At 41.7% G+C, this 27,634-nt stretch overlaps 1 long non-coding RNA gene across 1 annotated transcript; it reads left to right on the top strand.

Moving 5' to 3' along the window:
* The first annotated feature begins 13,573 nt into the window (after nt 1-13,573).
* Nucleotides 13,574-27,343, top strand: LOC133607078 (uncharacterized). The gene is made up of 3 exons (XR_009815370.2): nt 13,574-13,631; nt 14,125-14,250; nt 26,908-27,343. It is a non-coding gene; the product is annotated as an uncharacterized lncRNA (long non-coding RNA).
* Nucleotides 27,344-27,634: the final 291 nt, after the last annotated feature.

Raw genomic sequence — 27,634 nt, 5'->3', positions numbered from 1 at the left:
AGTAGTAGCAGACATTTTTATAACAATATGTAATAAGTACAATATTTACCGAATTTTGGTCATTTTGAGCTATACCGGAACTTATTTCTTCAGCGCATTTATTTCCGTCTCCATAGCAACGCATTTCCGGCATCAAACGTGTTCTAATCATGGCAGACTTGGTAACAGACAACGAAGACAACAATTTTCAGACACATGAGGATTCACAACCTTATCTTTTTGAAGCTGAATGTACTGAGGATGAACTGTTGGTTATAAAAGCGAGCGCCAAGAAAAGGGTGAACCGTTGGAGCAGACGGAAGCCAAGAGAGTGTGGTCGGCGTGAGTTGACGGTCTAAATGTGGAACATGGAGCTAAACTATGCCGACATAAATGGAATGCTTACCCAAAATCAACTGGAAAAAAACTTAGCAGCGTGACCAAACAGACAACTGTTCATCAAGTGAGTAACTTAAGTATTGATCATGATATGCAGCACATCAAGCTTGTTAGTACCACTACAGTAGCTGCGGAGCTAGCTTTGTGTACAAACAAAACATGAAATGTGGGCTAATACTTTACAGATACTGTAACTGTTCTGTAATATATTGCATTGTGTTGTGCGTTACAAACTCAAAAGCCATTCAGCTGTTGACGCAGAAGCTAGCTTACAGGTCATGCTGTAGTATGCCATCGCAAGACAATGTGTTACTACACTAGAAAAAGAGTTCCTCAGTGTTTGCTCTTACAATAACAATGTCTACAGCTTGGTTATTACACAGGTTACGGAACGGTTTTTTGATGCATTTTTAAAGTGATTTGAAGGCTGAACGAATTGATCCTATTAGCTGCATTGCTAGCCCCCTAGAACAAGCCTTTCCATCCATGTTCTACCGCTTGTCCCTTTTTGGTCGCGGGGAGCGGGGGGAGGCTGGAGCCTATCTCAGCCTTGGCCAGAAGGCGGGGTACACCCTCGACAAATCGCCACCTCATCGCATTGCATAATTGGCCATGACGCATGTGCAGCAACACTGATCTCTACTGCTACATTTTTTTTTCTGGCAGACCAGGTGCCTATGAGGTGTGTTAAGAAGCGTAGGTACAATACATACTGCCACCTGCTGTAAGGAGTTGTAACGACAAGCTACATTCACAGACAGTCCCATTACAATGTGTTAATGAGCAAGGGCTAACAGAGGGCCGGTTGTCAAACGTGTGACTGAAACATGCATTTCAACTGCACACGCACCACAAATTGATGCACAATGTCATGACAGTCACAGGATTTATTTTGCGGCTTCACGGACACACACTCACACTGATGAATGCACGTAGACACAATAGTTGATAAAACAAACCTGCCTGACAAGAATGCCTCTGAGCCCCTCCACAAAGTCACAAAAGGCCCTGAAAGAACAAATGTTTGTTCCCCCGCTGCAGAATTAATGAGGGCATCAGTTAGGGCCGCCAGAGACAGAATGTGCCGCTCCCGCTCTGCCCGGGCTTGAAAGTGGGAAGTAAATATTGGGAGTGGACCATTTATAAAGAGCTGTAAATGTGCAGGCCACAGCAGGGCCATGAAAGGGGTGCAGCAGGGTTAATGAGGATAGAAAAGATCCACGACTACAACCTGCACCTCAGGATCTGCTCTTTAGGACACTCCTCCCGTTCAGGGCCGCCCATCCCTATTGATCATGTGCTGTGCGTAGGGCGCATGTAAAATGTCAATTAATGAATGACAGGTTGCTTCATATGGAATTTAATCCCAATACAACAAAACCCAAAACCAGTGAAATTGGCACGTTGAGTAAATTGTAACTAAAAAAGAATACAATGATTTGCAAATCCTTTTCAACTTATATTCAATTAAATAAACTGCAAAGACAAGATATTTAATGTTCGAACTGAGAAACACTATTTTTTTTTGCAAATAATCATTAACTTAGAATTTAATGGCAGCAACACATTGCAAAAAAGTTGGCACAGGGGCATTTTTACCAGTGTGCTACATGGCCTTTACTTTTAACAACACTCAGTAAACGTTTGGGAACTGAGGAGACCAATTTTTGAAGCTTTTCAGGTGGAATTAGTTTCCATTCTTGCTGATGTACAGCTTAAGTTGTTCAACTGTCCGGGGTCTCCGTTGTGGTACTTTAGGCTTCATGGGCTTTCAATGGGAGACAGGTCTGGACTACAGGCAGGCCAATCTAGTACCTGCACTCTTTTACTATGAAGCCACGCTGTTGTAACACGTTGCTTAGCATTGTCTTGCTGAAATAAGCAGGGGCGTCCATGATAACGCTGCTTGGATGCCAACATATGTTGCTCCAAAACCTGTATGTACCTTTCAGCATTAATGGTGCCTTCACAGATGTGTAAGTTACCCATGCCCTGGGCACTAATACACCCCCATACCATCACAGATGCTGGCTTTTGAACAGTCCGAATGGTTCTTTTCCTCTGTGGTCCGGAGGACACGATGTCTACAGTTTCCAAAAACAATTTGAAATGTGGACTCGTCAGACCACAGAACACTTTTCCACTTTGTATCAGTCCATCTTAGATGAGCTCGGGCCAAGCGAAGCCGGCGGTGTTTCTGGGTGTTGTTGATAAATAAATGATAAATGATAAATGGGTTGTACTTGTATAGCGCTTTTCTACCTTCAAGGTACTCAAAGCGCTTTGACACTACTTCCACATTTACCCATTCACACACACATTCACACACTGATGGAGGGAGCTGCCATGCAAGGCGCTAACCAGCACCCATCAGGAGCAAGGGTGAAGTGTCTTGCTCAGGACACAACGGACATGACGAGGTTGGTACTAGGTGGGGATTGAACCAGGGACCCTCGGGTCGCACACGGCCATTCTTCCACTGCGCCATGCCGTCCCTGGCTTTCGTTTTGCATAGTAGAGATTTAACTTGCACTTACAGAAGTAGCGACCAAATGTAGTTACTGACAGTGGTTTTCTGAAGTGTTCTTGAGCCCATGTGGCGATATCCTTTACACACTGATGTCGGTTTTTGATGCGATACCACCTGAGGGATCGAAGGGGACGGGCATTCAATGTTGGTTTTGAGCCTTGCTGCTTACGTGCAGTGATTTCTCCATATTCTCTGAACCCTTTGATGATATTACGGACCATAGATGGTGACATCCCTAAATTCCTTGCAATAGCTTGTTGAGAAATATCAAACTGTTCGACAATTTGCTCACGCATTTGTTCACAAAGTGGTGACCCTCGCCCCATCCTTGTTTGTGAAAGACTGAGCATTTCATGGAAGCTGCTTTTATACCTAATCATGGCACCCACCTGTTCCCAATTAGCATGTTCACCTGTGGGATGTTCCAAATAAGTGTTTGATGAGCATTCCTCAACTTTCTCAGTCTTTTTTGCCACTTGTGCCAGCTTTTTTGTAATATGTTGAAGGCATCAAATTCCAAATGAGCTAGTATTTGCAAAAAAAAAAAAAAAAAAGTTTTCCAGTTTGAACATTAACTATCTTGTCTTTGCAGTTTATTTAATTGAATATAAGTTGAAAAGGATTAGCAAATCATTGTATTCTGTTTTTATTTACGATTTACACAACGTGCCAACTTCACTGGTTTTGGGTTTTGTACAAGTCCTAGCCCCTTCCGGCTCTGTCATTGGTAAACACATGATGGCAAATTTCCCCTAAAACCTGTAGCACACCGCGTTAGTGCTGGTCTTGTAGGGCAATTATATCGGGTTCAAGTCCAGGTCGGAGTTTTCTCAGGAAGGATTGCATATTTATGGTATACTGTATTTATGTTTATTTTGCAATAAAAGCAATTTATTTACCATGAATTTGCTTTAGTGCAAAACATGTATCAAATTAAATTCAAATTTGATTAAAAGGGTCATGTTTGGATTTATTGTCTACATTTATAACACTATAACATCTAAAAGTAGTTATTTGGTCAAAATGTTGCATAGATTAGTTTAAAAAAAAAGTTATAGTACCAATGATTGTCACACACACAAGGTGTGGCGAAATTATTCTCTGCATTTGACCAATCACCCTTTATCACCCCTGGGAGGTGAGGGGAGCAGTGAGCAGCAGCGGTGGCCGCGCCCGGGAATCATTTTTGGTGATTTAACCCCCAATTCCAACCCTTGATGCTGAGTGCCAAGCAGGGAGGTATGGGTCCCATTTGTATAGTCTTTGGTATTACAGACCACTTTCTGATCGTCTGTTCAGAATGCGCCGTTTTGTGAGCTATCTTATTTACGTGCCAAAGCCCTCCTCCAGGCCAAGCCCACTTTGACTGCGTCTCCACCCTGTCAGCCATGTTGTAGTTTTTAGCGCTTCTATAGGAAGTCTACTTCTATCAATCAATCAAAGTTGATTTATACAGCCCTTATTCACAAATGTCTCAAAGGGCTGCACAAACCACAATGACATTTTCAGCCCTGATGCCACATCAGGGCAAGAAAAATCTCAACCCAATGGGCACAATGAGGAACAGCCGCTCCTGGCAGACGAGACACAAACCACAGTGGGCGGGGTTTGTTTCCAGAGCAGCCAGACAAAGACACGGGTACGGGTACAACAAAGTTCTTCCATAAAGTGATATTATATCAGACTGTAGGCGTTTTTTACCCTTTGCGTTCATATTTTGCTGTGTTTGTTGCATTGTAGTTGGGTTTTGCTTAATAGTAAAAGATGTCGATTGCGGAGGTGGTTGGGGAAGTAAAAGAGGAGCAATGTTCATATGTTGATATTTAGTGTTTTATTGATCCTTGTTAATATAGTAAATCCTGTATTCTTTTAAATAAAAAAAAGGAAAATTCCATTTTGTTTTTTTATGGTTGTATGTATATATATATATATATATATATATATATAGGGCAGCACGGTGGTAGTGCATGTGCCTCACAATACGAAGGTCTTGGGTTCGATTCCCAGGTTCGATACCCGGGTGTGGAGTTTGCATGTTCTCCCCGTGACTGCGTGGGTTCCCTCCGGGTACTGCGACTCCCTCCCACCTCCAAAGACATGCACCTGGGGATAGGTTGATTGGCAACACTAAATTGGCCCTAGTGTGTGAATGTGAGTGTGAATGTTGTCTGTCTATCTGTGTTGGCCCTGCGATGAGGTGGCGACTTGTCCAGGGTGTACCCCGCCTTCCGCCCGAATGCAGCTGAGATAGGCTCCATCACCCCCCGCGACCCCAAAAGTGACAAGCGGTAGAAAATGGATTGATGGATAGATAGATAGATATATATATATATATATATATATATATATATATATATATATATATATATATATATGCACACACCCGCACCCACATACACATCCCAATGGCCCCTATACACATTTTTATCTCTCCTCCAAAGTAACGGTACTCTTACTTGAGTACAGTTGTTGACTATTCTAGCCAACACTGCGTTAAAAGTACTGTCATTTTTGTCCAGATCACTTTCATTAGTTTGTTTTATGAAAAAGTTATTTTGAAAAACAATTTTAAAGCAATGTCTAAATTCCAATTTGTTCATTTTTGACTATGTTTTTCTGTGTTATTACTTTTGTCAGTTTCCAATCATTTCAGCGATTATTCTGGCGGGCGTTTTTTCTTCAGCGTTCATAACAATTTCCACTACGTATGTGCTGCATAAAATGATTACATTTGACATCAACAATACTTTAAAACAAATCACTTTAGCGCTACAAGTTGCTAATCACACATAATGACTTTGTGGTTTAGCTCCTCCCCTTTAGACTCTTGCCAAATAAATGCTATGACCTCATCCAGGCTGAGAAATATGGAAACCATTAAAGGGAGGTCATCTGGCTACCAGTCAAGATATCTTTTATGGTGTAGAACCTGAAACAAATCCGCCGATTTTCTTCCTAAGGACAAAAGAAGGACAGAGATTAAGCTTCTTGAGTCGCTTCAAGAAAACGTAAGTCTGACCTTTATTTGGCAACAACTGGAGATGCCGTTCAATTCAATTGTGGGGTTTGAGCTGTGAAACGTGTTTGTCTGCAGCTGTGGAAAGAAGTGGAGACAATACTTTAGCTGCTGAGCTTGTGGGCATGTTCCAGTGCTCAACCTGAGTTGTCTGGGTTATCAAAACGGTGAAACGAGGCGGAATACTGTTGCTCATGAAAAGAAACACAGAGAATCATTTTTACATTTAACCTAATGAGAAAACTTCCTACGATAACATTTATTTTCCCCAAAAAAAGTATTCAAACGAAGCAGATGAAGGAAAATACTGTTTTGATCTGCAAATTAAGAGAGTGGGACACCAAAGTCGATATTTCACAATTTTGAACTAGTGAACCTCGTAAAATATGTCATACGGTTCTCAGACAATGTAGTCATAAGTAAGCATCTGTAACTCATGATACAGCTGTAAATCTGAAATGAAACACACTTAAAAATGGTATTACCGTATTGTTCGGAGTACCGTATTTTCCGCACTATAAGGCGCACCGGATTATTAGCCGCACCTTCTATGAATTACATATTTCATAATTTTGTCCACCAATAAGCCGCCCCGGACTAAAAGCCGCGCCTACGCTGCGCTAAAGTGAATGTCAAAAAAACGCTGCGCTAAAGTGAATGTCAAAAAAACAGTCAGATAGTTCAGTCAAACTTTAATAATATATTGAAAACCAGCGTTCTAACAACTCTGTCCCAAAATGTACAAATGTGCAATCACAAACATAGTAAAATTCAAAATGGTGTAGAGCAATAGCAACATACCGGTAATGTTGCTCGAACGTTAATGTCACAACACACAACACACAAAATAAACATAGCGCTCACTTTCTGAAGTTATTCTTCATTCGTACCGGTAAATCCTTCGAATTCTTCGTCTTCGGTGTCCGAATTGAAAAGTTGCGCTAGCGTGGCTTCCAAAATGGCGGGCTCCGTCTCTTCGAAATCATCGGATTCAGTGTCGCTGTTGTTGTGCAGCAGTTCTGTGAATCCTGCCTTCCGGAAAGCTCGGACCACAGTTGTGACAGAAATATCTGCCCAGGCATTTACAATCCACTGGCAGATGTTGGCGTATGTTGTCCGGCGTTGTCTGCCCGTCTTAGTGAAGGTGTGTTCGCCTTCGGTCATCCATTTTTCCCACGCAGTTCGCAGTCGTGATTTGAATGCCCTGTTGACACCAATATCCAGCGGTTGGAGTTCTTTGGTTAATCCACCCGGAATGACGGCGAGTGTTGTATTTGTGTGCTTCACTTGTTTTTTGACACCATCTGTGATGTGGGCGCGCATAGAGTCATATATCAACATGGACGGAGCAGCGTGAAAAAAGCCACCCGGCCGCTTCGCGTAAACTTCCCTTAACCACTCGCTCATCTTTTCTTCATCCATCCATCCCTTCGAGTTAGCTTTTATGATGACGCCGGCTGGAAAGGTCTCTTTTGGCAAGGTCTTCCTTTTGAATATCACCATGAGTGGAAGTTAGCATGGCAAGCTAGAACCACAGTGAAGGATGACTTCTCATTCCCTGTGGAGCGAATATTCACCGTACGTGCTCCCGTTCCACAGTGCGGTTCAGTTGCTGTGAAATACGGTAGTAATCCGTGTGCGGATGGAGAGATTGCGTCTTTTTATGACCCGGATCGTTTAGTAGGAGCCATTTTGTGGTCTTTACAGATGTAAACAGGAAATGAAACGTACGGTGATATCCGCGCGTTTTTTCTTCTTCTTCCGGGGGCGGGTGAAGCGCTTCCTGTTCTATGGGGGCGGGTGAAGCGCTTCCTGTTCTATGGGGGCGGGTGCTTTCCTTGGCGGTTGCTTGCGTAGAAGAAGAAGCGCTTCCTGTTCTACCGGGAAAAAAGATGGCGGCTGTTTACCGAAGTTGCGAGACCGAAACTTTATGAAAATGAATCGTAATAAAGCGCACCGGGTTATTAGGCGCACTGTCAGCTTTTGAGAAAAATTGTGGTTTTTAGGTGCGCCTTATAGTGCGGAAAATACGGTATAAGTCGCTCCGGAGTATAAGTCGCACCTGCCGAAAATGCATAATAAAAAAGGAAAAAAACATATATAAGTCGCACTGGAGTATAAGTCGCAGTTTTGGGGGAAATTTATTTGATAAAACCCAACACCAAGAAGACATTTGAAAGGCAATTCAAAATAAATAAAGAATAGTGAACAACAGGCTGAATAAGTGTACGTTATATGACGCATAAATAACCAACTGAGAACGTGCCTGGTATGTTAAAGTAACATATTATGGTAAGAGTCATTCAAATAACTATAACATATAGAACATGCTATACGTTTACCAAACAATCTGTCACTCCTAATCGCTAAATCCCATGAAATCTTATACGTCTAGTCTCTTACGTGAATGAGCTAAATAATATTATTTGATCTTTTACGGTAATGTGTTAATAATTTCACACATAAGTCGCTCCTGAGTCGCACCCCCGGCCAAACTATGAAAAAAACTGCGACTTACAGTCCGAAAAATACGGTAGCTGTTTTCTGATGACAATTGTATTAAATCTTTTGTAACAAGAGTTTTTTTAATCATTCTTATGGTGTACGTTACAGCTTATGGCTGAAAAATTATAAGAGACAAAAGAAGAAAGAAGCTGTGTTTTCCATTTTTGTTAATGTTTCGAAAAGGGCTCATTTCCCTGAAAATGATTTGTACATTATTGCCACCCATGATGGAAAATCCTTTTTTTTTTATAAAAGAGAAGAAATACAACCTCAGGAAAAAATTTTAAAAAATCGTATACGCGTACAATGCATAAAACAGAAAATATCAATATGTGAAATTAACATATGGAATGGATTAAGTGAAGAAGTAAAACGATGTACTAAAATGAGTTTAAGAATCAGTACGAGAGTGTTTTTAGCAAGGTATTATTTATCCTAAATGTATCATTAATCATCTTATTTAGGGATTTTCAGATTCACTTACATCTGGTGCAGCCAGTCCGGCTGGCTCCTGTTCCAGTAGCATGTATGCTACATATGCTAGCAAGATTACATCTAATGGGGATCAATCCCCAGAAATAAGCAAATCTTATTTGCGAATTTCCCATCTCAAAGCGGCTAAAACACTTTGACAAACAAACACGGTACAGATTAGATCAGTGGTTCTTAACCTTGTAGGAGGTACCAAACCCCACCAGTTTCATATGCGCATTCACCGAACCCTTCTTTAGTGAAAATTATGTTGTTGTTTTTTCAAATTCAAGACAAGCTTATATATTTTTGGTAACACTTTAGTATGGGGAACATATTCTAAGTAACAAAGACTTAATTTAGAGTTATTTGGGCACTAGGGGAACATATTGTAAGTAATAAAGACTTAATTTAGAGTTATTTGGTTAAGGTTAGGGTCAGGGTTAAAGGGTTAGGGTTATAATAAGGCCATGCCGAATAAGGCATTAATGAGTACTTAATAATGACTAGTTAAGAGCCAATATGTTACTAATTTGCATGTTAATAAGCACCTAATTAATGGTGAATATGTTCCCCATACTAAAGTGTTACCATGTTTTTTTACTGGTGCATAAAATGAACCGTGCATGAACATCACGTTGTTCAAACAACAAAACCAACAAAGTGATTAAACTCACAACAAATTACACTCCTGCAAATCAGTCAGCTGTTGCCGTATCCGTAATACGCCGATAGAGAGAAGTTTGTATTTACACGATGAGTCGGGTGTGTTTTGACCTTCGCCGAACCCCTGAGGCCGACTCACCGAACCCCTAGGGTTCGATCGAACCCAGGTTAAGAACCACTGGATTAGATAGTTTCGGGAGGTCCTCAAATCGGTTTCTTAATTAAGTTGGATATCTCCGTAATAAAAGAAGCAAACCACAGGGATAAAGGTCAATGGATCTGATTTTGTAAGTGATGTGTGGTCCCGCTTACACCCTCACACACATTTATCTCACATCTTGGTCATATTCTCCAGCCTTAGGCAGACACAAGTTTCCTGACATATAAGCCCAGCACCTTCTAAATATGTTCCTCAAGTACTTTGGTGGGTTAATTCTGTCTTTGAATGCTCCTCTGGTGTTGACATAGTTGAAGTCAGCCAGACACTGTGCAAACACACTTTCATTTCACTGATCTTCATATCAATCCAGCCATGCCGCTACCCTCTTTATCCTCACTCAGCGTGTTTTCCTCTGCGTCTTTGTTGACTCCTCCGCTGAGCGCGCGGACCGCTGATTACTGCAGACCCGTGTTTACTTTTCCCAGCATACTTAGCTCTCTATTTCTTTTATTCAAGTTAAATCCAAGCCCCCCGTTCTTTTGCCATATTGTGACCATGATCCCTCATGATGACCGTCTAAAAAGATCACCGTATATCAGGCCTGGGCAATTATTTTGACTCGGGGGGCCAAATTTAGAGAAAAAAAATGTGTCTGGGGGCCGGTATATCTGATTTTTAGGAACCTCACAATAATGTCTGATTGAATGCTAAAAAGGTTATGACAGACCTCCTTAAAAACGGAATGGAATTGTACCTTTTTTACTGAATGAGACACCCAGAATGTACATGACAATAAAGAATGTGTGATTTACTATATTAACTATGACCGATAAAACACTGAATATTGACAACATATGAATGTCACACCCCCTCTCTGAATCTGATATCACTAAGCTTTAGAAAAAATCTCCTTCCGCGTCGGTCCCTGACACAGGCATTTCAGGCTGGCCGCTCTGGAAATACTCTGGAAACACTCTGTGGAAACGCTCCCCACCCACACTGCTTGGTGCCTCGTCTGAGCTACTGTGACTTAGATGACCATAGTAACTAGTATATCATGTAAAAGCGCAAATTCCAACCATTTAAATATTTGTATAGTTTATGACTTACGGTAATTTGAAAACATCACTGCGCATAATAATGGCAGCTACAGTTTCCATCTTAAGATCTAAAACAAATTGGATTGAAAAGCTTAAAGGCCTACTGAAACCCACTACTACCGACCACGCAGTTTGATAGTTTATATATCAATGATGAAATCTTAACATTGCAACACATGCCAATAAGGTCGGGTTAGCTTACTAAAGTGCAATTTTAAATTTCGCGCAAAATATCCTGCTGAAACCGTCTCGGTATGATGATGCCGGCACGTGACGTCACGGATTGTAGAGGACATTTTGGGACAGCATGGTGGCCAGCTATTAAGACATCTGATTTCATCGCAAAATTCCAGAGTATTCTGGACATCTGTGTTGGTGAATCTTTTGCAATTTGTTCAATGAACAATGAAGACAGCAAAGAAGAAAGCTGTAGGTGGGAAGCGGTGTATTGCGGCCGACTGCAGCAACACAAACACAGCCGGTGTTTCATTGTTTACATTCCCGAAAGATGACAGTCAAGCTTTACCATTGGCCTGTGGAGAACTGGGACAACAGAGACTCTTACCAGGAGGACTTTGAGTTGGATGCGCAGACGCGGTACCGTGAGTACGCATGCAGCTGCGGCTTCCAAACATGTGATCGCTTGCCCGTACGTGCGTGCCGCTATGTGCATGTCACGTACGTAACTTTGGGGACTTTGGGGAAATATATGTGCTGTATGAACTTTGGGGAGGTGAACAGTACTTTGGGCTGTGGGATTGAGTGTGTTGTGCAGGTGTTTGAGTTGTATTGGCGGGTTATATGGACGGGAGGGGGGGGTGTTTGTTATGCGAAATTAATTTGTGACATATTAAATATAAGCCTGGTTGTGTTGTGGCTAATAGAGTATGTATAAGTCTTGTGTTTATTTACTGTTTTAGTCATTCCCAGCTGAATATCAGGTCCCACCCGCCTCTCACAGCATCTTCCCTATCTGAATCGCTCCCACTGCCCTCTAGTCCTTCACTCTCACTTTCCTCATCCACGAATCTTTCATCCTCGCTCAAATTAATGGGGAAATCGTCGCTTTCTCGGTCCGGATCGCTCTCGCTGCTGGTGGCCATGATTGTAAACAATGTGCAGATGTGAGGAGCTCCACAACCTGTGATGTCTCGCTACTCGTCTGCTACTTCCGGTACAGGCAAGGCTTTTTTATCAGCGAACAAAAGTTGCGAACTTTATCGTCGATGTTCTCTACTAAATCCTTTCAGCAAAAATATGGCATGATCAAGTATGACACATAGAATGGACCTGCTATCCCCGTTTAAATAAGAAAATCGCATTTCAGTAGGCCTTTAACAGCCTTATTTGCCCAGGTCTGCTTTATATTAAAGTCATACATAATATGAACATAATCTTACTTTCTTTAAATCACAAACATATCACATTCGGTTTGTTTAATTGTGTCACACACATGTTATTTTATGGTTAGCGCTCAAGCCTCACAGCGAGAAGGTCCTGGGTTCGATTCCTGGACTTGTGGTGGAGTTTGCATGTTCTCCCCATGACTGCATGGGTTCGCTCCATGTACTCTGGCTTCCTCCCAAAGTGTACACTACCTTCTACCTGAGTGTGGCTGGGATAGGCTCCAGCTCCCCAGTGACCCCAAGGGGGACAAGCAGTAGAAAATGGATGGATGGATAATTTCAACAGCAGAAGCTTGTATGCAAATTACAAACATTTTTGGAACAATTCAACAAAGACTTCAAAGTGAGCGCCATCTCAGAACCACTGATTGATGCTAAAAAAATGTTTTAAAAAAGCAATATATTGTGATTTGGAAGGATTTGAATTAAATTACACCAACAGAATCAACTTGATTAGAGGAGGTGTAGTGGTGTACATGATGAAGAACAAAGTAGTGAAGAACATGTTATTTACTATTGATGATACACTAGAATATATCATCATTGAACTCCATCCATCCATCCATTTCTACCAGCAGGCAGGGTACACCTGGACAAGTCAAGTCCCAGGGTCAACACAGACAACATTCCAGCTCAGTGTCCCTGAGACTGGGAGGTTGTGAGTTCAAACCCCGGCTGAGTCATACCAGAGACTACAAAAAATGGGACCCATTGCCTCCCTGCTTGGCACTCAGCATCAAGGGTTGGAATTGGGGGTTAAATCACCAAATGATTCCCGAGCGCGGCGCACGCTGCTGCTCACTGCTCCCCTCACCTCCCAGGGGGTGAATATGGGGGTCAAATGCAGAGGACACATTTCACCACACCCAGTGTGTGTGTGATAATCATTGGAACTTAAACATTCACATTCACACACTAGGGCCATTTCTTTGTGTTGCCAATCAGCCTGTCCCCAGGTGCAGCCTTTGTAGGTGGGAGGAAGAGAATAACCATTGAAATATGTCATAAAAAAAAGATGCATAGGTATATAGAACACCTTAGTCAAGTATTGAAATGTTTAAGGACTGTAATAAGGCAGCTTTTACTGTAAACAGTCAAAAAGTTATTTTCTTATGTGGAGATATATTGACCTATTTATTGACTTATTGTCATGTCTGTGTGATCATGTTTTGTTTTAGTCATGTTCGGTTTTGTTTTTGGACTTTTTGTGCACTTTTGTTTGTTTTGTCACCATAGCAACCATTAGTTTTCACCTGTCACGTCACGCACCTGTTTCACGTTCGGACTCACACACACCTGTCACCAATCATGTCACTGTTATTCAAGCCTACCTTTGTTCATCACTCGTTCTGCCTGCATTGTCTTTGTGTCACACCGGCTTATGTCTCGTTCTGACCATGTAAGTTTTCCTAGTCCATGCCATGGCTTCTGCTAATTAGCAGCTTCACTTGTGTTTTAGGCACGCTTGCCTTTTTTGTTGTTGTATTGTTTATGTTTGTGGTAGTGCATGATTTATGTTAATAAATCCTAGCCTACCTTCACGCTGTCGTCCGGAGCCGTCTCTTTGCATTGGAAGAACACCCGCGTTTGTGACACCTATATAATGTCTTATTTCAAGAAATCTTACCAAGACAATTTTGACTTGATTTTTTTTGCTCGTTACAAGAAAAAGTAACTAATACTGTTATTTTTTACAAGGGGCATTTTTTCCAGTGAAAGACTAAGCACAGAGAAAAGTATGATTGGGGATTAAATATCTGATTGACTTAGAAAAGCAACATTGTGACAACGGTGAAAATTATGTCAATGAAGCATACAATATGGTAATATTTTTCTGGGTGCCTCCTGGTGAAGCGAAACTCATCTGTATCCTTCTCCTTCTATACCACCAGAGATCTGGACTTGGCTGGCTTTAAGTTCATCCGAGCCCAGCTGATGAGATGCTCAAGGCCTGGGACTGATGTTGTAGTCACAGTCAGATCATCCATAAATGCTCTGATGGGAGGCTGCCTGAGTCGGTGAGTAGAATAGAATAAAATAGAATATATCTTTATTGTATGCAAAACCAATTTAGTGCAAATTCATAATAACACATAAAAACATAAGAAAATAGATAAATAGATTAAAAAAAAATAGTTCAAGATGCTACATATAGCCTCTGCACTCCAACTCTTCTGACTTCACCAACATATTCATGGCTAAGGAAAACAATATCACAGAAATGGTGCATTCAGTGATAATGCCGATGAAATGTGGAAGTTTCTGTTCTGGAATTGACTTTCGAACTGAAGCAGCTGTAATAGTCCAGTATGAGGTCATTGAGTTTGCCTGGAACATGTTGTCGGTCAAGCGAGGTTTCCACCAGCTTGTGTGGAATGGACCCGCAGGCATTGGCAAGGTCAAGCCAAATAACTGCCAAGTCTCTTATGCCTCCCTTCCATGCCTCGCCAAACTGCAAATGGTGGTCATCAATCCAATCCCCGGAGGTCACTGTCTTGGCCAGGTTAACTAGTTCTAATATACACTTTCGGTGCAACTTGGACACATCCTCAGTGATGTATCCTGGGTTCAAACAGAAACATGTTGCAACAGAAAGTATCCAGATATTAACAACCGGAAATTACGCAATATGTTGCTGCATACATCAGCAGTAATATGAGTAGGCTTTGTAATCTGTTTTGGAATGGTTCTTTTATCATTCATATGCCCAAATACGTTGTTATCGCAGGAGGCGGCAATATACAAAACCCAACCAAAAACCAGTGAAGTTGGCACGTTGTGTAAATCGTAAATAAAAACAGAATACAATGATTTGCAAATCCTTTTCAACTTATATTCAATTGAATAGACTGCAAAGACAAGATATTTAATGTTCCAACTGAAAAAATGTATTTGTTTTTTCAAATAATCATTACCTTAGAATTAAATGGCAGCAACACATTGCAAAAAAGTTGGCACTGGGGCATTTTTACCACATGGCCTTTCCTTTTAACAACACTCAGTAAACGTTTGGGAACTGAGGAGACCACTTTTTGAAGCTTTCCCATTCTTGCTTGATGTACAGCTTAAGTTGTTCAACAGTCCGAGGTCTGCGTTGTGGTATTTTAGGCTTCATATTGCGCCACTCATTTTAAATGGGAGGCAGGTCTGGACTACAGGCAGGCCAGTCTAGTACCCGCACTCTTTTACTATGAAGCCACACTGTTGTAACACGTGGCTTAGCATTGTCTTGCTGAAATAAGCAGGGGCGTCCATGATTATGTTGCTTGGATGGCAACATATGTTGCACCAAAACCTGTATGTACCTTTCTGCATTAATGGTGCCTTCACAGATGTGTAAGTTACCCATGCCTTGGGCACTAATACACCCCCATACCATCACAGATGCAGGCTTTTGAACAAACGCTTTTAACAATCCGGATGGTTCTTTTCTTCTTTGTTCCGTAGGACACGACGTCCACAGTTTCCAAAAACAATTTGAATTGTGGAACGCTTTTACACATTGCATCAGTCCATCTTAGATGAGCTCGGGCCCAGCAAAGCGTTTCTGGGTGTTGTTGATAAATGGCTTTCGCTTTGCATAGTAGAGTTTTAACTTGCACTTACAGATGTAGCGACCAACTGTAGTTACTGACAGTGGTTTTTTTAAGTGTTCCTGAGCCCATTTGGTGATATCATTTACACACTGATGTCGCTTTTTGATGCAGTACCGCCTGAGGGATCGAAGGTTCGTAGTATCATTGCAGTGCAGTGATTTCTCCAGATTCTCTGAACGTTTTGATGATATTACAGACCGTAGATGGTGAAATCCCTAAATTCCTTGCAATAGCTCGTTGAGAAATGTTGTTCTTAAACTGTTGGACAATTTGCTAACGCATTTGTTCACAAAGTGATGACCCTCGCCCCATCCTTGTTTGTGAATGACTGAGCATTTCATGGAAGCTGCTCTTACTCCCAATCATGGCACCCACCTGTTCCCAATTAGCCTGTTCACCTGTGGGATGTTCCAAATAAGTGTTTGATGAGCATTCCTCAACTTTCTCAGTCTTTTTTGCCACTTGTGCCAGCATTTTTGAAACATGTTGCAGGCATCAAATTCCAAATGAGCTAATATTTGCAAATATCCACAAAGTTTACCAGTTCGAACGTCAAGTATCTTGTCTTTGCAGTCTATTCAATTGATTATAGGTTGAAAAGGATTTGCAAACCGTTGTATTCTGTTTTTATTTACGATTTACACAACGTGCCAACTTCACTGGTTTTGTGTTTTGTATATCGCAATAGAGTTTTGAGGCCGTATCGACCATTCCCAGCACTCACTTTTTTTTTTTTTTTAATGACAATTGATACATGTGATTGGTTTCTGCATATCTTACTCATGCATGATCGATATCAGCATAAAGCCCTGATCCACATTTTCTGCGACCTGACTGTGACGAACATGATGCTGGATAAAGATGACTCCAAAAAAGACTTAGAAACCAATTAATGATTGCTGGAGCGACTAGGAAAGCTTCTTGTCAAGACATTGTATGCCTGCTGGCTGCTTAACAATCAATAAAATGAAGCTGAGAACATTGTATTACTGAATAAAAACGGATACAGAAACTGACCCTAAAAGTTCAGTCATGTTGATATTACAAATAGCAGGATAATGGGAAAACCTCACATTCTCTTGTTCCAATTAGTCTCCATGTACAATGTAAACCGCTGGTGTTGTTTTACCAAAAGTACATAGTTTGCATTATTTACTATCTCCCAGCAACATGTTTAGGAACACACAAGGAAAGAAAACAAACACAAATTGGCCATTAGGAGCACAAACTGCTGGGCTCCAATTTAAAGGCTTGAGAGCGAGGGTGGGGGTGGGGTGACAAATGTCCACTTACTGTATGGGTCAGTAGATCTGAAAGCCTTTACTACTGCAGCCAAATTCTTTGTCTCCCTCTTTCACAGCAACTTATCTCCAGCACGCCCAACACAAAGGCAATTGGCGTTATATTGTCCGGGCTGACATTAACCCCTGATACTTTTACTGCTGTCCACTCACATCCGTTTTTCCTTCTCTGTCGCCGCGCTGTTCCCACAGAGCACAAGGTCACACCAGCCATGGCGTTACTTGGGACTCAGTGGAGGGAAATAAGTATTTGATCCCCTCTTGATTTTGTAAGGTAGCCCGCTGACAAAGATATGAACTGTCTATCGTTTTTTATGTTTTGTAACAGAGAGAAACACAAAGTAAAAACACATACAGGTTATATATAGTCACGATCAAAAGTTGGCATACACTTGTAAAGAACGTAATGTCATGGCTGTCTTGAGTTTCCAATCATTTCTACAACTCTTATTTTTTTGTGATAGAGTGATTGGAGCACATACTTGTTGGTCACAAAAAACATTCATGAAGTTTGGTTCTTTTATGAATTTATTATGGGTCTACTGAAAATGTGACCAAATCTGCTGGGTCAAAAGCATACATACAGCAATGTTAATATTTGGTTACATGACCCTTGGCAAGTTTCACTGCAAAAAGGCGCTTTTGGTAGCCATCCACAAGCTTCTGGCAAGCTTCTGGTTGAATTTTTGACCACTCCTCTTGACAAAATTGGTGCAGTTCAGCTAAATTTATTGGTTTTCTGACACGGACTTGTTTCTTCAGCCTTGTCCACACGTTTAAGTCAGGACTTTGGGAAGGCCATTCTAAAACCTTAATTCTAGCCCGATTTAGCCATTTTGACGTGTGTTTGGGGTCATTGTCTTGTTGGAACACCCAACTACACCCAAGACCCAACCTCCGGGCTGATGATTTTAGGTTGTCCTGAAGAATTTGGAGGTACCGTATTTTCCGCACTATTAGCCGCACCTAAAAACCACAAATTTTCTCAAAAGCTGACAGTGCGGCTTATAACCCGGTGCGCTTTATATATGGATTAATATTAAGATTCATTTTCAAAAAGTTTAGGTCTCGCAACTACGGTAAACAGCCGCCATCTTTTTTCCCCGTAGAAGAGGAAGCGCTTCTTCTTCTACGGTAAGCAACCGCCAAGGTAAGCACCCGCCCCCATAGAAGAGGAAGCGCTTCTTCTTCTACTGTAAGCAACCACCCGCCCCCATAGAAGAAGAAGCGCACGGATATTACGTTTCATTTCATTTGTGTGTTTACATCTGTAAAGACCACAAAATGGCTCCTATTAAGAGACACGCGTACAACGCAGAATTCAAACTCAAGGCAATAAGTCACGCAGTAGAACACGGAAATAGAGCAGCAAGGTAGAGGAAGCAACAAGATGACATGCGCCACTAAGACAGGGAGACAGCGCCGGACGACATACGCCAACATCTTCCAGTGGATTGTAAATGCCTGGGCGGATATATCGGTCTCAACTGTGGTCCGAGCTTTCCGGAAGGCAGGATTCATGGAACTGCTGGAAAAACAACAGCAACATTGACTCTAATGACTTCGACGAGACGGAGCCGGCCATTTTGGATGCCGTATTCGCCCAACTTTTTAATTCAGACACTGAAGAAGAATTCGAGGGATTTATGGATGAGGAATAATTTCAGAAAGTGAGCTTTAAATGTTTATTTTGTGTGTTGTGTGACATTAACGTTCGAGCAACGTTGAGTTATTGATGTTACTATTGCTCTGCATTAATTTGAGTGTTACTATTTTTGTGATTGCACATTTGCACATTACATTTTGGGGGTGAACAGAGTTGTTAGAACGCTGGTTTGTAATATATTATTAAAGTTTGACTGACCTATCTGACTGTTTTTTTGACATTCCCTTTAGCGCAGCGTAGGCGCGGCTTATAACCCGGGGCGGCTTATAGGTGAACAAAGTTTTGAAATATGCCATTCATTGAAGGTGCGGCTAATAACCCGGGGCGGCTTATAGTGCGGAAAATACGGTAATCCTCCTTTTTCATTGTCCCATTTAAAGCACTAGTTCCATTGGCAGCAAAACAGGCCCAGAGTATAATACTACCACCACAATGCTCGACAGTAGGTATGGTGTTCCTGGGATTAAAGGCCTCACCTTTTCTCCTCCAAAACATATTGCTGGGTATTGTGGCCAAGCAGCTCAATTTTTGTTTCATCTGACCACAGAACTTTCCACTAGAAGGTAATATCTTTGTCCATGTGATTCATGAACCAAACTTCATGAATGTTTTTTGTGACCAACAAGTATGTGTTTCAATCACTCTATCACAAAAAAATAGGAGTTGTAGAATTTATTAGAAACTCAAGACAGCCATGACATTATGTTCTTTACAAGTGTATGTAAACTTTTGATTGCGACTGTACATTCATTTTGAAGTACATGAGGGGAAAATATTTGTTCTAAAAATGTCACTATAAAGTGGCCAAAATTTGAATTATTCACTTAAATATGATTTTCCTTTGTTTCAGAGTGTAAAAAAAGATTAGCTGATCATACCAGTGAGTAATACAAATTGTATCTAAATATTATTGTAAGGTTAAGAGTATTATTATTATTAGTGCATGTCTTGTGAGTTGCCTTTAAAACGAAGTAATGCCTTTGTTTCTAACTTTAATCACGAGTCCTTAAATGCACCACAGTTATGGGAGTGGGTGCAGCACCAAATTCTAGACCCCATACAGAAGACTCCTGAGCCCTGTCCCTCACCAAACCCAACATTTCCACCCCATACACACACACTTGGTATGTTTACATGCACTAAAAACAAATTATTGCATGAATCTGGTTGAGACCAGCTTTTTTTTGTCCTGTTCAGCTACTCAGGCAAATCATATTGTTGATGCCGATGTCCATACAGTATCAGCTGTACAGATTTACATTACGGAACAAACGTGTGGAATACTTCTCTTGTTATTAAATGGGTTTATTTCATGTTTGGCGCAGCTGGACCGGAGCAAGGGGGATAGAAAGAAGAAAAAAAGGAAGAACGAGGGGAAAATTGCGGGGACTATAGGGGATAAGACAGAGAGACAATAACAACAACAACACAATATGTACAAATGTGATACGAAAAGTGATAGCAAAGATCCAGTTGGTGAATTTAGTGAGTGATACTACTAACAGAGAAATGACAATGAACATTATTTCACTACAAATGGAAAAATAAAAATACCAATAGTAAGTACACTATTGATAATGAATAATAATGTTAATTACCTCAATTATCAACAATACAATTCTTTCAAATGCAACAATACATACATGTAATGATAATTTGATTTACAAAAGAAAGCAGTTAAATGGAGGGGAAGAAAGAGAAGCGAACAATATTAACCTTGTAGATTGTTATAGAAAAATAGGTTAAGCTGTATCAATGTGCTGTGTTTTACCCAGTTTCCCCTCAGGGAACAACGTTGATATATGTTCAATGAAACATGATTGTATGCATGAGTGTATGTATGCATATGTGCTTGTATATGTACAGTATGTGTATTTGTATATTTGTACAGTGAATGTGCGTGTATATGTATGTACCGTGAGTGTGTATGTATGTACTGTATTTGTGTATGTATATGCAAGGATATGTACCTCTGTATGTGCGTAGAACCAATGTGTGTGTGTATGTTTGTATGAATGAATGTGTGTATGTATGAATAATTGTGCGTGTGTTTGTATGTACAATATATTTGTGTCCCAGTAACTGCGGGAGCAAAGTACGGTCCAAGCCACTTAGAGAGCCCAACCGAAACTGCATGTGCGGTACACAGGGAACAAGGGACTACCGGCCCCACACAGGCAGGCCGGCCAGCCAGCGACAGGACTCCCAGCAGGCTAACAGTAAGCCATAGCCAGATGCGCCCGGCAGAAGACAAAGCATAGGAGAAGCAGGAGACAGCCATCCTCCAAGCCAGTGAGAGACCGTACCCCACACGGGCAGAAAGGCGGGATGCACCGCCCTGACGGGCCCAGAGCCTCGCCGCAGCCGGACGGGAAGACCGCCTCGCCTCACGAGCCCCAGACATGCAGCCGGGCTGCAGCAGCTCGAGATACCGAACCCCGAGGGGCAAGCAGGCCCCGAGTGCACCCACCCCCAAAAAATATATATACACGGTATATATATACATACATATCTATATACATGCATATATATATCCACACACACACACACACATACACATAAATGTGACATATGGCTTGATTGTGCTTAAGTGACACCACATCTTCTTTCTTGAGGTTTGGCTTCCTCCTGTGCCACTTTTGTCTACTTTGAAGCATGCTCAAATATTCTCGCCTCCATCTCGCCCAGATCTTCTCAGCTAAAGCCTGAACTCTCTTCCATTGATGCTGGAAAGGACTGACATCTGAGAGGAGGAGTGGGAAAGGTGCCAAACGTCTGCGTAAGCAGCATCGATGGGGTGAGAATCAGTGGTGCTTCTGGGTCTGATGACAGCGGTATCAGTGGTCTAGAGACCACTGATACCGCTGTAACCTCAGCCATCAACGTGCACAGGACTTCATGGGTAACCGTTGTCTGTCCGCAATGGAGCAGCATGGATTCCAGGGTACTCCGTGCCGTACCTATCATGCGTTGCCAACTGCCTCCCATGTTGGACAAATGAGGAGGGTTAAAAACCCATATACACCGTTGGGTAAGAAAATAGGTTTTCACATCATTCCTTTCCTCTCCATCGTAGCAAAGTTCAGCTGAGTGGAAGCCCTAACAAAGTTAGTTCCCCAATCAGACCTGAGCTTCTTCACTGGTCCTCTTATCGAGAAAAACCTACAAAGGGTGTTTCCACAGCTTGAACCACTCACGTCCTCAAACGCTTCCATATGGACTGCATTTATAGACATACAGATGAACAGTATTGCCCACCTCTTGCTGTTGGCACTGGCACCTCATGGTCCAAAAACATCTAGTCCTACATAGGTGAATGGAGGTTCTTGTTGCAGGAGCTCCAGATGCAGGTCCGCCATCTGAATTCCTGCTCGGCAGTTGGGCACATTATTGCACTCTATAAGAGTTGGAAACGGAATGCTTATTTCTCCCATGAGTGGCTCAACAACGTAACCATGAGCTCTTCTTCCGGTCACATTGATAACTCCAGCACATGTAGACAGGATGTATGATACTGACGGTCCTTGTATGTCAAAGGCATCAAAGAACTCTCTCTTGGCTCGTGAGACGTTGCTTTGATCGTCTAGAATCGGATACATCCTTTTAATTTGTTCCCCGACGACTTTGTGGATATACGTTGACCAGGCAGATCTTTGAACATGATTTTCCCACTGCTACCCTTGCCACAGACCTGAGTACACATTGTTGTACCAACTGAGATTGATACATCTCCAGACGCAGTCTCTAGCTCCCCGACATTTTTTCATTCATTCACTCAATTCATTCATTTTTTCTTTCAAACCTGGTTAATCGTCTTTGACTCCTCGGGTGCCGGACCTGGATAAAGTGCAGCTTCATGTTTTCATGTCTCACTTTGCACATCTTATGGAAGCTCCACAGTTCCTTGCCAAGTGGGAAACTGAAGCACAGCAGCGAAAACGTATACTGTTGTCCTTGAGGAATTTATTTCTGTTGTCTAGCAACATTGCTCGAAAGCTCTTTAATTTCTTAAGTGGGTATGGTTTCTTATGAACCTAGTGTGTTCAGGCCTTCTTCTTGAATCTCCATACCGCCAGTCTTCTTTAGTTTTAGTTAGTTTTGTGGACTGAAACTGAGCTTCTGTAGCTAAAGATCCCAGTCTTCTCCATTTGTGGAGTTGGCACTGTGGAACAGAACACATTAAAGCTTGGATCATTTCTTGTCTTGACCTCTCAGATGACAAACTGAGAGAAAACTGAGAATGGTGGACACTGTGCATGATGCTCTTCCTTGTATTTTGACCCAAATGTCATTAATTTTTCCTGTAAATGGAAAGGCAACTTCTCCACAATAGGGCTTAATCTCCTTGCTGTATCTAAGTATAATAATCCCTTCAGATATCCATCTTCCTTCGCAGCTTCAAATTCAAAGAGTAAGTCTCCAAACTCTCTATCTCGGTTGCTAACCTTCGCAAAGTTATCTATTTTTCCAATTAAGGTTCTTACTATGACTTCTGGAGCGCCATAGATTTCATCCAGTTGGGTCCAAATCAGAATAAGGCCGATGACTGGGTGCTTGACATTTGCTGATTACATCTTACGAGCTAGCTGACTGGAATTTGGACCTAACAATTTTATGAGCAGGTCAATCTGTTTATGAGCAGCAATATCCAAACCTTCTACAGCACTGATAAATTTTGACTTCCAGCTGAGATAGTTTTCCGGCTGATCATCAAATCGTGTCAGGCCTCCTGATACTAACTGACTTCTGAGCAGGAACTTAGCCAGGTCTGATGTACTGTTCGTAGCGTCTTTGCTTGAATAATCTGGCACATAATGATGTGTGATTTGATTCCTTTGGGGTCTATCTTTACCTTCAATTTTGGGATAGTAACCCAGTCTACAGTCATGTTGGTTACTTGGCTGAGAGGCGTGGGCCTCTCAGCCAAGTAACCAACATGACTGTAGACTGGGTGGCGGTCTGCCAAAAATGACTCTGCATGATTGTGACGTGCCTGGTGTGGGCTGGAGCGTTGCTTGTTATACTGCCGTTGACCTTGGCTGAGTAAGCTGCACTCTTCAGCGTCCAATTCAAAATGCTCAGATCGCTGCTGTGGTTGTGGTGTTACATCACATCCCTAATCTGTGTCCGTCTGTGTCTTTCCACATATTCCCTGACTTTTTCATGTGAGATTATTACTCCGGGTAGCTACTTGATGACTTCTGAGCTCCCTCCAGAGTTTATCCCCACAACAGCAGCCTCCATTACAGCTTTGGCTATGGCAGCTTCTGCTTCCTTTTCCTGTTTAGGAACATCCAATTGTGCCTCCAGACAAGCCTTCTCTATTTTAATTTCCATTTCCTTTCTGCTAAAGGTTGCTCTAGCTTTTGCTGCCTCCGCCCCTGTGCGAGCCTTGGCCGCTGCCATACTGTCGCTTGAGTGACATGAGCATGGGGATTGATAAGACCTGGATGAATGACGTGATTTAGACATATATGACACTGTGTCCAAATCAGTCTGTGACGTTAATGTTCCCTCCTTTGGAACTTCAAGTTGAGAATATTTCACTTGCTCCGTCTTCGGCTTTTACTATACTGTTACCATGCGAGATATAAGAGCGAGCGTACACTTGTTTCCTCAAAGATTCCTCCAGTAAACAGATGATACGTTGTACTTGGCAGGAATATTTATTGACGAAAAGGTAAAACTGTAATGAAACAAGTACACTGGTAAGTACCACATAGCCCAACCAACAAATATACAGTAAAATATATCTATCACATTTTGCGATTAAGATGGTGTAAGGTTGCGCCAACATGCCACAACACCTCTCACTGAACAAAATGTCTACATACAGGATGTTGCAGGCAGTTTCTGAAAAACAGGATGTGCCAGAATAAAAACCCCAACTTCAAAATATATTTAACCAACTAAGTCTCTAATGTGTTACAATACACTGTGCATAAGGAAAGTGATATCCATAAGGCATACAACATGTTTTTAAGCATATTTACATCATTATACAATAAATAATATAATATATTATGGAGGCTGATCTGTGGTCACCTAACAACGTCTCCACGCAGGAGAGGGGGGCAGAGCAGAAAAGAGAGACAGCAGATCAACTGGCCTAAAAATTGGTCTATTTAAAGACTAGAGTATACAAATGAGTCTTAAAATGGGGCTTAAATGCTTCTACTGAGGTAGCATCTCTAACTGTTACCGGTAGGGCATTCCAGAGTACTGGAGCCCGAATAGAAAACGCTCCAAAGCCTGCAGACTTTTTTTGGGCAGTGGGAATCATTAATAAGCCAGAGTTCTTAGAACGCAGATCTCTTGCCGGGACATATGGTACAATACAATCAGCAAGACAGGATGGAGCTCGACCGTTTAGTATTTTATACGTAAGTAGCAAAACCTTAAAGTTGCATCTTAAGTGCACATAGCTTTAACCAGTTATTTGTGTGTGTTGAACCAAACCTGGCTGAAAAAAATTCTGATCCCTTGTCATCACAGGATTGGGATAATAATCTTACAGATAGAAACACTAATTCAATGTTCCTCACAGCAGTGGAAGAAAAATAAATAATTGATATTGTAAATAAATGTAAAGATAAAACATGTCTATTTGAAGTAACTCAGGGTATGCTCACAACTTAAAGCCTAGTAAAAAGCTAAGAGACCGCTTGTATCCCAAATTACTCATTAGTTAAGGTACTCGCAAATTGAAGTACTACTGTATTTGGAGATCTTTGCTCTCCGAGGTCTTTTCTAGTTTCTTGATTTATTTTTTTACATTTAAAGTTATGTCTGTTTTGTCTTTTTTCCGGACACAAACACTTTCCAACAACGAGGGTTGTTTTGCAGCTGCATTCCACCAGCCCATTCATGTCTCAATGACTCAGCTGCTCTTCCGCTCGGTTCCAGCTTTGAGTCGTCAGACACAAAAATGAAGGAATGTGGACCAAATGAATGTGAACGCCATGAACACAGTGTGTTTGCACAAGCCGTCCTTAGCATGAAATATGGTGTTCTTGTGAGGACCGTGTCCGAGTGAGCCACTTCTGAGAGGGTTAGCTGGAGGTGAAACGAATACTTGCACGGCTTATGATAACAGCGGTTTCTGAAATGGTCACCTGGCCCGGTTAACTATTAAAACATGTCCAACCTAATCTTTGGGAGACGTGATGAAGTCAATCTAGTGTTACACACACCGGTTTTACTTAATTTAAACATTTACATTTCCTTAACTGTTGACTCAAACTTGACTGGAACAGTCAAAAAAGGAGGTCATGAATCATTCTAAGGCCTTGCAGTGTTGGGCAGTAGCTAGCTACATGTAGCGAAGCAACGTAGCTTAACTACATTCCCAGTAGCTTGGCTACTTTTTGAACGAGTAGCAAATTCCGTAGCTAAGCTATTTTTAGATCCATGTAGCGGGTAGTTTAGCTACAAAGCTACAAGCTACAAAAGAAGAGAAAGGGAGAAGAGAAAGAGAAATACAGTTTGTAGAAGAGAAATGACTGCAAATCCAGGAGCAGCGGAAAAACTTTGGAGAATATCAATGATGGTTGGTTGTTCATTGATTGATTGATTGATTGAAACTTTTATTAGTAGATTGCACAGTACAGTACATATTCTGTACAATTGACCACTAAATGGTAACACCCGAATAAGTTTTACTATGATGAATGACGATTGGTTAAGATTAGGGCAAAACATTATAGACAGGCCAATCAGAGGCAAGATAGGGCAATTGTCTTTAATGTCCTTTGTGTTCTTTGATGTTTCCCTCTTACACACATGTAAGAGGTATGTGTGCTATGGCTATGAGTTTTTTTTTTTTCCCCCTTGGCCTCAGTCTGGACCCCCTCTCCAGGGGCCCAGGCTTAGACTGATTTTTTTTTCTCAACCCCCCTTCCCATTGTTTACCTGTATCTTACCTTTTTTGTAAGGGGCGCCGGAAGTTGGCAGACCCGTCAGCGATCCTGTTCTGTCTCCCTGTAATGTTTGATCCTGTTCTGTCTCCCTGTAATGTTTGTCTGATCTTGAATGGGATTGTGCTGAAAATTTAAATTTCCCCTCGGGGATTAATAACGTATTTCTGATTCTGATTCTGATTCATTGAAACAGGAAGAAAAATCACGACGAACACGCACATCCCAAATGGCGACAAGGGAGTCGGAGAAGAGAAGAAGGAATATTCAAATGGGCAATAAATAAATACCTATCTCTTACGATTTTTCTTTTAGCGATGTAGAAACCCACAATGCATCTACTTGGTCACATTTCTACAAATGTATGCATTTGGATTGTCATGATCCGTGGTCTGGATCATGTTTTTGTATTTTCTGTTAGTTTTGGACTCCTTTAGTTCCTGTTTGTGACACCTGAGTTTGGTTTGGTTGCCATGGCTGCTTATTGTTTTCACCTGCCTCTGGTGTTCGGGACGCTCAGCTGTCTCTAATCAGAGGCATTATTTAAGCCTGCCTTTGCCAGTCAGTCGGCCTGGCGTCATTGTTCGCTTCATGCCTTGTATACGTAAGTCTTGTTTATTTCATGCCCCAGTTTCGTGATGTTCCATGTCCATAGTTCCATGTTTCCTGCGCTAAGTTTTTGCCTTAGCTTCCGCGTGCGATAGGCACGCTTGCCTTTGTTTTGTAAATTGGATGGTTTATCAAGATTAAATCATGTTCCTACCTGCAAGTCCTGTTCTGAGTCGTCCGTTTGCATCCCGGGAGAACGAACCGCGCAGTAAGCTGCAACCCCGCCGTGACTTGGATAAAACAATGCCCAAAACATTTACTTTATTTGTCTACTTTGTAAGCCCAAATCAAAACTTTTCTCAACATCGAAAACG

The sequence above is a fragment of the Nerophis lumbriciformis genome, linkage group LG09, assembly GCF_033978685.3.
Source record: "Nerophis lumbriciformis linkage group LG09, RoL_Nlum_v2.1, whole genome shotgun sequence".
NCBI classification, from domain to species: domain Eukaryota; kingdom Metazoa; phylum Chordata; class Actinopteri; order Syngnathiformes; family Syngnathidae; genus Nerophis; species Nerophis lumbriciformis.
The sequence above is the reverse complement of the archived record's forward strand: the minus strand, read 5'-3'. Positions and strand labels throughout refer to the sequence as shown.